We start from the raw sequence: 13,518 nt of genomic DNA on the forward strand, positions 1-13,518 counted from the left end.
ACTCACCTCAGTTTAAAAATGTAAAATCATTATCTCCTACACGCTTCCTCACTATCTAAGTTTGGAACGCTAATCCACCTGACTATCCTGCTTTTTCCGAAAATCTCCTTTGGTGAAGGTGGTGAGTGTTGGATTCAGCTTTCCAGTTATTACCGTAAGAAGATAAGCACTGGGCCCAGGAGAGGCAATGCAGCCCTTCGAACCAGCTCCACCATTTAATACGGTGATGATTGAGCTCACCTCGCTCTCAGCTGGATTTTCCTACCTGCTTTCTCTTACCCTTCAACTCATTGCAAAATCAACATCCGTACCTCTTCAGTAAGTTTGCTCATTGTCCTGGCATCCACTGCATTTTGAATAGGGAATTCCACAGGTTCACAGCACATTGAGATAAGTACATTCTTCTTCATGAGAATAGAATAGAATCCCTACAGTGCAGAAACAGGGTAATCACCCATGGAGTCCACACCAACCCGATAATGAGCATCCCATTCAGACTCTCCCATTCCCTGTATTTCCCATGGTTATTGGCTTAACCTGCACACGCATGGATACTGTGGGCAATTTAGCATGGCCAATCCACTTAACCTATTCATCTTTGGACTGTGGGATGAAATTGGAGCACCCAGAGGAAACCCGCACAGACACGGGGAGAACATGTAAACTCCATACAGTCGCCTAAGGCGGGCACCAAATCCAGGTCCCTGACGCTGTGAGTCAGCAATGCTAACCATTGAGCCACCTCTGCTTAAAATCTCCTCCTCCTATTAACCTCCCCACGCCCCAGTTGGTTGAATCTATATTCCTTACATCAGAAAATCAGGTTGTGGAAGCAGATGTCTCAGTAAAACCCAATGACAGTCCATATGTTTTGTGTATCTGAATAGGGATTCAAAGTTTGTGCGAAGATTTGTAGCTCGGGTGCTCGTTGTTGTGGTTCTATTCGCCGAGCTGGAGGTTTTTGTTGCAAACGTTTCGTCCCCTGGCTAGGCGACATCATCAGTGCTTGGGAGCCTCCTGCGAAGCGCTTCTTTGATGTTTCCTCCGGTGTTTATAGTGGTCTGTCCCTGCCGCTTCCGGTAGTCAGTCTCAGCTGTCTGATGTAGTGATTGTATATTGGGTCCAGGTCGATGTGTTTGTTGATGGAGTTTGTGGATGAATGCCATGCCTCTAGGAATTCCCTGGCTGTTCTCTGTCTGGCTTGCCCGATGATAGTAGTGTTGTCCCAGTCGAATTCATGTTGCTTGTTGTCTGCGTGTGGCTACTAAGGATAGCTGATCGTGTCGTTTCGTGGCTAGTTGATGTTCATGTATGCGGATTGTTAGCTGTCTTCCTGTTTGTCCTATATAGTGTTTTGTGCAGTCCTTGCATGGTATTTTGTACATTACATTAGTTTTGCTCATGTTGGGTATCGGGTCCTTCGTTATGGTGAGTTGTCTGAGCGTGGCTGTTGGTTTGTGTGCTGTTATGAGTCCTAGGAGTCGCAGTAGTCTGGCTGTCAGTTCTGAGATGCTCCTGATGTATGGTAGTGTGGCTAATCCTTTTGGTTGTGGTATGTCCTCATTCCGTGGTCTTTCTCTTAGGCATCTGTTGATGAAGTTGCGTGGGTATCCGTTTTTGGCGAATACCTTGTATAGGTGTTCCTCTTCTTCTTTTTGCAGTTCTGGTGTACTGCAGTGTGTTGTGGCCCTTTTGAATAGTGTCCTGATGCAGCTTCGTTTGTGTGTGTTGGGGTGGTTACTTTCATAGTTTAGGACTTGGTCTGTGTGTGTGGCTTTCCTGTATACCCTTGTAGTGAATTCTCCGTTCGATGTTCTCTGTTCTATAGAATGGGGATCCTATACACAACACCCTCCAGTCCACACTTTTCTTTCACTTTCCTGAGACAGGGCTCCAGTGGCTTCAGGGGGACTACAACTCCCACAATACCTGAGGCAGGGGCCACACGTGTGTGGGGAAACCCGGCACTGTGCATGTACAGAATGTGGGAGGGTTTTGGCGACGTGCATTGGGTATGTATACTTTGCGTAAAGAATTTCACACTGTGATTGGCTGGAGGAGGAATGTATCTGATTATAGTATTGATCAGTTGGGGGTCAAAGTGTCACTACACCCACGTAGGACCACTCTCCATCCCCAATTCATTGTAATGGTGGGAATCAACTAATGGGAAACAAAGAAGGATCTGACCCATTCTCCCAGACTGAAGGTTCCTCTTCTGTCCAGGATCTGCCACCTCCCTGTCTGTTTCCTTTTGTTTCATTCTGCTGTTACATTATTGACTTGCAGCAACTGAAGGGAAAGGAAGTGAACCCAGAAAGGGTGCAGAGTCTAAACAGGGGCGGGAAGTGGTGGCATGGATCTGTTTATCAGCAACTCCATGAGAAGGGAGTTGCTGATAAACAGAAGGAGGGTGCATTTTAGGGGGTAGTGGAGTCAGAATGGTGGGAGATAGTAAGTGGGCTGGAGGGTTACAGTATTGGGCGAAGAAAGTGGAAAAAGATATTCCAGAGAAACTAGAATTGTCTGTTCTGAATTTCTAACCTGTACATATTCCTTTATACAGGGTGATTGATGGTGAAGATTCACAGACTGAAATCTCAAAATCATGTGCAGATTGTGATAAGTTAAACAGCATTTGAAGAACCAAAGATGGAGACTCGCTGGGCCAACATCCTGCAACACTCTCCCTCACAGCATTGTCGGTCTATCTGCGCCAAATGGACTGTGAATGGTACAAGACAGCAGCTCACTACCGTCTTCTCAAGGGTAACTAGAGATGAGGAATAAATGCTGGCTGAGCCAGTGATGCCCATATCCTAGAAATGGTTTCTACCTCTAGTTGCTGAAACCCAGTTGATGTTACTGCAGGATAATGAGGGACGCTGAGTGCATCCTCCAGGAGGCAGAACTATCACATTACCCCTGCCTACACCTACACAGTAACACAACAACGCCACTGAAACAAAAGGTGGTGAAGCCAAAGGAGGACTTAGATATAGTTCTTCGAGGTAAAGCCATGAAAGGGGATTGGAGCACAGCAGGAACAGGAGACTGAGCTGGATGGTCAGCTGTTTCCCATTGAATGGTGGAGCAGGATTGAAAGGCTGAATCGTCTCCTCCTGCTGCTATCTCCCAGGTATGTATATAGCCATGGAGCCCGGGTAGGAAGAAGTAGGCAGGGATTCTCCAGGAGATTGCACTTCCACAACAGTTTTCAGTGAGGGATGGTTTGATGGATGTTATTTAACATTTATCCTTAACACAAGGTTTGTAAATTTTGGTTTTAAAATGTTGTAAAAGTTTTTTGCAAAGCAAATAAAATTAAAGAAAATAACGTAAACTGTCTGACTATAACAATTTTAAAACTTTCAACCTGTGTAAAACAAAATCCTGTCTATTCCCTGACACCATCACTTTCCAGCTACTCGAACTCCAGGGAAATATTCCCTCCCTGTCTGAACCTTAGGTTTGATTTAACAGCTTTTCAGTTCTCGTTCTGTGAGCTGTGAAGCGTTCTTTTTCCCCATTTCTCCGACCCACAAGTGTTATCACAGCAACTTTTCCGCCATCAAAATCATCATTCCGCCATTTTGCTTTTGGTTAACATATAATTACCAGCAGTGCAAAAGTGAGGACTGCAGATGCTGGAAACCAGAGCCTAGGTTAGAGTGGTGCTGGAAAAGGGCTTTTGCCAAAACGTGGATTTTCTGGCTCCTCGGATCCTGCCTGACCTGTTGTACTTTTCCAGCACTACTCTGATCTAGACATATAATCAGCAGCAGTAAACCATTTGTATAACCAATTGAATATTTCCAAACAAAGCCCATTACGGGCCAAGCAAACCATTACAAGTGACCGAGTGAGAAGGGACTAAATCAAAATAGAGTTGTGGGGAGATAAAGCACTATATCCCCTGCGGTGCCCACCTCTATCTAAAGGCATTGAGAGAATTGATGCACACCACATTCTCCTTCTCCAAGGAAAACCTGCTGTGTAGCCTTTATCCTCAATCATGGAATAGAATCCCTACAGTGTGGAAGGAGAGCATCCGAAGAACATCACGCACAGAGCACACTATCACTGTAACCCTGCATTTCCCATGGCTGATCCACCTAGTCTGCACAATCCTGGATCCTGTAGACAATTTAGCATGATTGATCCACCTGCACATCTTTGGGCTGTGGGAGGAAACCAGAGCACCTGGAGGGGACCCACACTGTCATGGGGAGAATGTGGGAACTCCACACAGGCTGTTGACCAAGGCTGGACTCCAACCTTGTACCTGATGCTGTGAAGCAGCACTGCTACAATCACAAATTAAATCAAAACAGATGATCCCTGTTTATTGTCACATTGCTGTTTGTGGAGACTTACTGCTCTGAGAGACATCCTGAGGTTCAGAAAGTGGCAATGTTAGTTCAGTCACATTCAGCCCAGTTAATGTGGTTAACAACAACATCAATACTCTAACAGTGTCATCACGTATAAGGTCCACTCCTGACTCTGAACATAACATCAGAATCAGAGTCCTGCAGTCCACACGGAGCAGGGGGATGACCACTTCCCTGTGAGCACTCACTGGTCTCTCAATCATGTTGAAGGCGCAGCAAATCCCTTGTCACACAGAGGGGTAAACAGCTCCTACCCAATGTGAACACGCTGGGGTCTCGGAGACAGGATGAATCACTGAATCCCTTCTCCCACACTGAATTCCTAATTCTAACTGAGTACATCCTCCTGTTTCCTCAGTTGTTTTTGACAATCTCATTCCCTTCGCACCAGAACCCGTTCCAGTGTTACAGAAACAGCAGAATGGTCAGCTACAGCTGGTCACCTGACTGATCACTGGACACAAACGGTTCATTCTCCACAGATGCTGCCAGACCTACTGAATGTTTCCAGCAATTTCTGTTTTTATTTCTGATTTCCCAGCATTTCCAGATGTTTGCTTTTCCAACACTCATCTTGTCTGTTGCAGAGGAGTTTATTGATGAAATTAGAGGGGTTTGAAAGTTGTACGTTAGGTCACACATCAGCTATGATCATCCTGAATGGCAGAGTAGGGTTGAGGGGCTGATGGCCTTCTCCTGTTCCAATGAAAGTTATCCCTCGGCAACTTGTGGTAACATTTCCCCTCATTGCTCACTTCACCTCCACGTCGAACACACTGTTACTGACTGAACAAACCTCCTGTGTTTGAACTAAACCTGCTCATGTTCTGTGGCTCCCTCTCCTGCCACCTTGCTTTAACTCTCATCATGGAATGCTGTCTTGTATTGCTGCAGGAATGCCAACAAAGGACTCAGCCTGCAGTCTGTATCCACTGGGGTCCACAATCAACGTTTATTTCATTCTTCCTCTCTCATTCTGGCTATTGAACTCTCGGTTTCAATCCATTCTCCTGTCATGCTCTTAAACATGTCCATGTGGGTGGACAAGAGGCAGCTGGGATTTAATGAAGGGAAGTGGGTATTAGGCGGAAGCACGAGGAGCGGCGACAGCAAAGACAGTTCTCATTGTAACGGCAGAGTTTCTCCATGACCCAGTGAGTGGTGAGGCACCTGAGTTTGTGGGGGAGGCAGATTCAATCAGGGATTTGGTAAGACACTCAGGCACCGACCTGTCCATCTGATTGTTAACTCAGACAGAAAGAAAGATGCACATTTAGATAGCACCTTTGATGATTTGGGGCAATGAAACATGCTTCCAACCCAATAATTGCAACCACAAATCTTGAAAACACAGACACAAAGCTTTGTACTTGTACCAGGCTGTCTCTGAGCCTCCTCTTTTCTTGAGAAAAGCGTTTTGAGCTGTTCAGCCTTTTCTGGTGATTATTACCGCTATGTTCCTGTGAGATTTGTGACTGAACCTTTATTTTCCTGTTCCTTGTGAGGGATGAAAGTAGCAGAAACAGTTCCTGACCTGTGAGGGGTTTCGGTTGGTGTATTTATATTTATAAATCCATTTCCACCCTCACATACAGTGTGAAATTGATGTAAAACCGAAGGGAAGGAGTGAGTGAGCACCCACACAATCATATGTATCTGAGTTGAATGAACCTGGCATTAGGAAAATGTGACAACAATCACAACTAGTTAGAATCACAGATTCCAGTGGGTGCAGAAGGAGTCTATTCGGCCCATCGAGTCTGCAATGACCTGCTCACCTACCGAACCCTCATAACCTCACATTAACCATGGCTAGCCCAACCCACCTAAATTGCACACTGCAGCCATTTTAGAATGTCCAATCCAGTAACGTTACACATTAGGGGGAGGGTCACAAATTACACCCAAATGCTCGGAATTGTGGATGAAGGCTCACAAAAACTTGACTCTGACTCAAATGCTCTGCTTTTCAAAATAAAATCTGGGGGAAACTGCAACCGGAAAGATTTCTGATTATCTCAGGAGGAAGAGAATTCAAAACTTGCGCCGTTGACCCAGGGGGCGCAGTGAAAGTTACAGAGGTCTGGGAACCATTAGAAATGTAACAGGTTGTGAGCAAGGTGGGGGTGAGACAAGGTCAAAAAGACTGTCTGTCACAGGAGAGATTAAACAGCAGAAATGGTAGTCCCTCAAGGCCACGGGAAATGGAATTAGGGCGAGGAAAGAAACAAGGAAACAAGGTGTGCAGCTGTCAAAGAAATACATTTAAAAAAACAGATTATAAAAGCATAGAGGGCAGAGTTCACAGTCTGAAATTGTTGCTTTCAATGGTGAATATAAAAAGCTGTAAAGCCTGGGGAGTTCTATTACAGCCAACACACACAGGATGGGCCAAGTGGCCTCGATCGGTGCTGTAACTTGCTGATTTTTTTTCCTGACATTTGTAGTTCAAGTCTGATGACGCTATTAACTTTTCAAATTGGACTGGAGTTTAATATTCTGGAGAAATGTCAAATAAATCACATTGATTACATTGTGCAGACCTTAGTCCATAACCCTGGATGTTCCAGCATTTCAGTGACATCCATGTCCTGCCGGTGGGACAGGACATACAGGGATGGTGACAGTGGTGTCTAGGACACTGTAAGCTATGATTCTGTCTGTATATTGTGTCAGGTTGTTGCTTGACTAGTCTGCATTCCAGCTCACCCAATAAGATGATAGCAGGGTGAGACACTACAGTTGGAGCTCATCTGCTCGCTAGTTCCTTTCCTTTCTGCTTTTTTAAAATTTCTTTCTCTCTCACTCTCCCCTTTGCAGACTCTGACACAAGTGTCTCAACATTGAATCATAACAAAAGTTTTGAAAAAATCATGTCTCTACAAGACATTCAATGGCGGAAAATATATTATTCTTGCATCAACTACATTTTTAAACAAAAACAATCCTGTTCAATAAACTCTGTCTCATTTCTTCCTTCAATTCTATCAAGCGAGCTATTATATTTTGTCCCTCAGTTAACCAATCTTAATAAATATCCAATCAATTTCAGAGCAACATGCTTACAAAGCATTGAACCAATTTATCTGTTTAGGTTTTAGCATTAGTTATCAAGTCATTACCATTGCAATAATTGCATAATAATTGGTCTGGGTAACAAGTATACTGAGGTTCACAATTTAATTTATTGACTATTGGAAAAATGGTACAATATATCTTTTTTTTCAGGATTCTAACAGTAATTATTAAGGCATTTGCATTACAATAATTATAGTATGCTTTAGTTTAGTCTTGCTAACAACTACAGTGAAGTTTATATCTGAATTTAATCCAATCTTCCCTTGTACCTATACAGTAATATAAAAATCCATTTTATTTCCAATCAACACACCTATAAAAGAATCCATTATTTCTGATGCAACACGCACTGTTAAAAAAATGACTTTTGCTCATTTGAATGATCTGTCATCCCAGCCTTATAAATTTAGAAAAACCTAATTACTTTTCCCTGCAACAATTCCTGTTCGTTTTTGCAGATAGCACAGTCAAATAACAAGATGAAATTTATCATTATTCTTAAGTATGCTAATAGAATTTTGAAAATCTATATGTTGCTAATATATAATCATTGTTCATTTCAGTCCATAGAATATAGAACAGTACAGCACAGTACAGGCCCTTTGGCCACGATGTTGTTCCGACCTTTTATCCTACTCTCAGATCAAACGAACCAACATGCCCTTCATTTACTATCATCCATGTGCCGATCCAAGAGTCGCTTAGATGTCCCTGATGGATCTGAGTCTACTACCACCACTGGCAGTGCATTCCACACACCCACCACTATCTATAATGAAACTATCTCTGACATCTCCCCCCAAATTCCCCCATTCACCTTAAAATTATGCCACTTTGTGGGGAAAAGTCTTTTATCATCCACTCTATCTATGCCTCTCATCATCTTACACAAAGCTATCAAGTAAGCTCTCATCCTCTTTCACTGCAATGAGCAAAGCCCCAGCTCCTTCAACATTTCTTCATAAGACATGCCTTCCAGTCCAGGCAACATCTTGATAAATCTCATCTGCAGCTTTACTAAAGCTTCCGCATCCTATGTACAATGAGATGATCAGAACCGAACACAATATTCTAAGTGTAGTCTCACCACTGATCCATAGAGCTGCAGCATAAACACGTGGCTCTTAAACTCAATCTCCCTGCTAATGAAAGCCAACACATCATACACCGTCTTAATAACCCTATCACCTTGGATGTCAGCTCTGAGAGATGTATGGACATGCACCCCACGATCCCTCTGTTCCTCCACATTGTCAAGAATCCTGCATTTAATCTGAAAATATGCACTCAAATTTGAAATTCCAAAATGAATAACTTTACATTTTCCCAGGTAGAATTCCATCTGCCACTTCTCAGCACAGCTCTGCATCCTCTCAATGTCCTTTAGCAACCTACAAAAGCTCTCCACACTATCCACAACTCCACCAACTCTCGTGTCATTGGAAACTTCCTAACCCACCCTTTCACTTCCTCATCCAAGTCATTTATAAAAAATCACAAAGAGCAGAGGCTCCAGAACTAATCCCTTCAGAACACCATTGGTCACCGTGCTCCAAGCTGAAAACTATTCATGTAATCTCACCCTGTCTTCTTTGGGCCAGCCAATTTATTATTTAACCAGGCAGGTTTCCCTGTATCCCATACCTCATTAGTTTCTAAATGAGCCTACCATGGGGAACCTAATCAAACATCTTGCTAAATTCCAGATGCACCACATCCACTACTCTGTCCTCAGTAATGTGTTTGTCACATCCTCAAATAATTCAATAAGGTTTGTGAGGCATAACCTGCCACTCACAAAGCCATGCTGACCATCTCTAATCAATCTATACTTTTCCAAATAATCATCAATCCTGTCTCTCAGAATCGTCTCCAAAAATTTGCCCACAACTGATGTAAGACTGACTCATCGATGATTCCCAGGATTATCTCAATTGCCTTTATTGAATAAGGGAATAACGTTTGTCACCCATCCAATCATCTGGTATGACTCCAGTGGACAGTGAGGTTGCAAAGATCGTCACCAAAACTCAGTAATCCCTTGCCTTCCTTCCCATAACAACCTAAGTTATATCCTTTCTGGCCCAGGGCACTTCTCTACCCCCATGATTTTTCAGTATTTTCAGCACATTCTCCGTCTTAACATTGACCTGTTCGACCATATCAGCCTGTTTCACGTTGTCCTCACAAATAACAAGGTCCCACTCACTCGTGAATACTGAAGCAAAATACTCATTAAGGGCCTCCCCTACCCCCTCTGACTGCCGGCACAAGTTTGCTTCACTATAAGGGGTATAAATGTGGAATTATGTCTCAGCATTGAATTAATGTCAACATATATTGCAGTGTACAACCACTCGATTACTTTGAATATTGAACTATATTTTAACTGAGAAAAAATTTGAATTGATTTGATATTATTTCACTTCATGCTAACATTTATTGTATTTCGAACCAGAATAAAAGTTTCCTTTTTACATATATAAAACTTACTTAAAATTAATCGCATGTTTATGTAAAGAAAATAGAATTAACATCTGCTTGTTCCTTCCTTTATCAATGCCTGTTCATTTTGAATCTGTGGAAGTTGTACACTGTTGAAAGGAAGGGAAATTGTCTTCAGCTGAATATTCACATTGAATGACTGATGCATTTTAAATCAAAGTACAATGATCACGCAGTTTTGCCAATTTGTCTTTCAAAGAATTGTCATGAGATTCCTGTTTGTTTAAGACTATCATTCCATCAGTCTACTGTTATTGTAAAATATTGTTTAATTTCCAGTCCATTACACACAGAAACTACCGAATTAATTGCCATTCAAATTACTGCAATAAACAGCTGATTAGTTTTCATTTGAGTAACCACATGAAACATAATATTGCAGTCCTGCCGTCCTGAATGGGAACATTTTGAAAGGAGCTTGTGAAGCTGTGGCAGTGTCTCTATTACTAGACCCGAGGGAAGGTTTCAAATCACACCTTCAACAGAAATATATCAGGAGCTGCTCTGAATGTTGATTAGAGACTACCCAAGCACAGATGGAATTGCTTTTCAATCCAACATTAGATCTGCTTTTATCTATTATATCAATAATCACAAAATCTGATACTTATTTGTGTCAGGTTACCAAGAAATATGTGTACACGTATCCCCCATTTTTGGAAAGTTTGCTTTAGCCACTTTGCTTTTACAAAAGATTTACATCTATCCCTGCTTTCTTTAACTGAAAGAAATCTGAACAGGATTTTCACTTTTACCAAAAAAAAAGAAAATGATTAATGCTTCTTTGATTTACCCCTTTTCAGCTTATGTAAGGTTTCATCATAACGCTCTACTTTCGGATCGTGGGGATACCTGTATCTAATTCTGTTGTTTATAAGTTCCTGGAGAATATTTGAAAATGCTGCAGAATTAAAGATTACGATGTCTAAGTAATGAGATTGATCTTTTTTTTTGTTCCAAAGGGGCAAGTCCAAACAATTGAAACACATTAAACATTATTCTGTAGTGCTATAAATTGGAAATAAAGTTGATATCTTCTTCAATAAGCTAACAAATGCTACCACCTATTACTTGCCAGTCAGCTGGTTACCTACTTTGTAACTAAATGTTGTAATTTATATAAATATTACTCTGTCCTTTGATCAAAGTGAATTTGTAATTGTTGTTCAGTTTATGAATTGTCAGAAAATTGTTTTTATTTTTCCATTCACCTGTTCATTTTGACCGTAAGATTGAAATGCTTTGAAAATATTGGAGTTCGTTCATTTAAAAATTAGGTTTGCACATCTCTCACATAAGTCATTTCTTGTATTATGATTCAAGGATGTTTTCTGGTGGAATTCGAATAAATTCCAAACATTTGTTCACTTCAAATAAGATCTTTAACCCCCAGTTATCAATCTGTTGGTAATGTTTCAGCTGTTTACATTGACATTGATTAGATACTCATTCAGAGAGATCAACTGACAATTATAAACTATTTGCAGGATTATTGAATTGAAAGAAAGATACAGACGTGCAAACATGTTTTGGAAGGAATTGCTTTTTCATTCAAATGTGTAGGCTGTTCAAGAATTCTACATCGCCTTCCATTGTTTATTTTTGGCGAGAATACAAATTTATAGTTCATGTGAATTTTAATGTGTTCTGTATTTTGAGATTAGTGTCAGATTTAAGAAGAAAAGGAGAAGCAATTAATTTAGTGAATAGGAGAAACTTTCTATTCACTAAAGTTTCTGAAAACTTTAGTGAATCCCCAGTGGTTAGCACTGCTGCCTCACAGCGCCTGTAGACCCGGGTTCAATTCCCGACTCAGGCGACTGACTGTGTGGAGTTTGCACATTCTCCCCGTGTCTGCGTGGGTTTCCTCCGGGTGCTCCGGTTTCCTCCCACAGTCCAAAGATGTGCGGGTCAGGTGAATTGGCCATGCTAAGTTGCCCGTAGTGTTAGGTAAGAGGTAAATGTAGGGGTATGGGTGGGTTGCGCTTCGGCGGGTCGGTGTGGACTTGTTGGGCCGAAGGGCCTGTTTCCACACTGTAAGTAATCTGAATAGTAAGCAAAGTAAATTAAATTGACAGAAGCCACTTTTAGTATAATCTGTGAATATTCAGTCAAATATTTCTAATGTCAAAAGTGTGGCACTGGAAAAGCACAGCAGGTCAGGCAGCATTCGAGGAGAAGCAGAATCAACGTTTTGGGCATAAGCCCTTCATCAGGATTTTTTTCTGATGACGGCCTAATGTTCGAAAGGTCGGTCCTCCTGCTCTTTGGATGTGCCTGCTCTTTTCCAATGCCACACTCTTGGTTCTGATCTTCAGCTTTCCTCATTTTCTCCAAATATGTTCAATGAACATGAACTGAAAAGGTTAGAATCAGCAGTTGAACAAGACCAAATTAACACTTTTTTTGCAATGTTTATAGAGAAAACCTGTTTGAGAACATGCAACAAATCAGATCGAACATCTCTTGCCGTTAGAACCCTTTGCCCTTCATAATAAAGAATAACCATGGTTTGAACAGCCAGTGTGGTGTGTAACGACTGAACTGAAATACCAGAGGATAACGATTGCATTTATTGGAGGGAATGATAACCAGATCCTTACTGTGATAGTGGTCATTGATCTCAGGAACAATAAGATATTTACAGTGATTATTCCACTGAACAGTAATTAGATGGTGATGAAGATCTTTGTGTGGCTTTATGTGCAGTGTTTTGTTTGAACATTGATTTCAGTAACATTGAGATATTTTACAAGATTGACAATTGACTGTTAAAGATAAGTTTTAAAGGCAACATGTTTAAAAAATGTCAGTTTTATTTAGCGAAAGACATTTCTAATTATATGGAAATCCTACTGTGTGGAAACAGGCCATTTGGCCCAACAAGTCTACACTGACGTTCCAAAGAATAATCCACACAGCACCATTCTGCTCTCAGATTACTGGACATTTACCCCTGGCTAATGCACCTAACCTACACATCCCTGAACAGAACGTGCAGCTTAGCATGGCCGATTTACCTAATCTGCACATTTTTGGATTGTAGGAGAAAACCAGAACATGGAAATTCCACACAAACACGTGGCCGAGGATGGAACCAAACCAAGTGCATAACACTGTAGGAGACGAGTGCTAACCACTGATCCTCTATTCTCAATGCCCAGCCCCCATGCAACAAGTGAAATAAATTAGAGACGTGCAAAACGAAAAGTAAAAATCCCTAACAAATTATGAATGAACAATAATTAGAAAATTAATATGATCAAAGCACAAAACAATATTCAGGTGAATTGCATTGTTTAATTACAAATTTGGGAATTAGCCAACTAATGAATAACGGGAAGTGACATTTGTTTGTTTTACTGATGAAGAAATTAACTTGCTTTTCATCTTTGCAATACTGTCGAATAGCGATTTATGTGCCAGAAATGTTTGAATTAAGCTCTTTCCAATTAAAAAAAATCAGTACAATCACATTGACTGCTTCATCCTTAAGACTCAAACATTCTCAGTTACTTTCCAGGAATCCAGAACCAGCAGA

The sequence above is a fragment of the Chiloscyllium plagiosum genome, unplaced genomic scaffold (genome assembly GCF_037043375.1).
Source record: "Chiloscyllium plagiosum isolate Xiang-an unplaced genomic scaffold, Cpla_swu_hap1 HiC_scaffold_45, whole genome shotgun sequence".
Lineage (NCBI taxonomy): Eukaryota > Metazoa > Chordata > Chondrichthyes > Orectolobiformes > Hemiscylliidae > Chiloscyllium > Chiloscyllium plagiosum.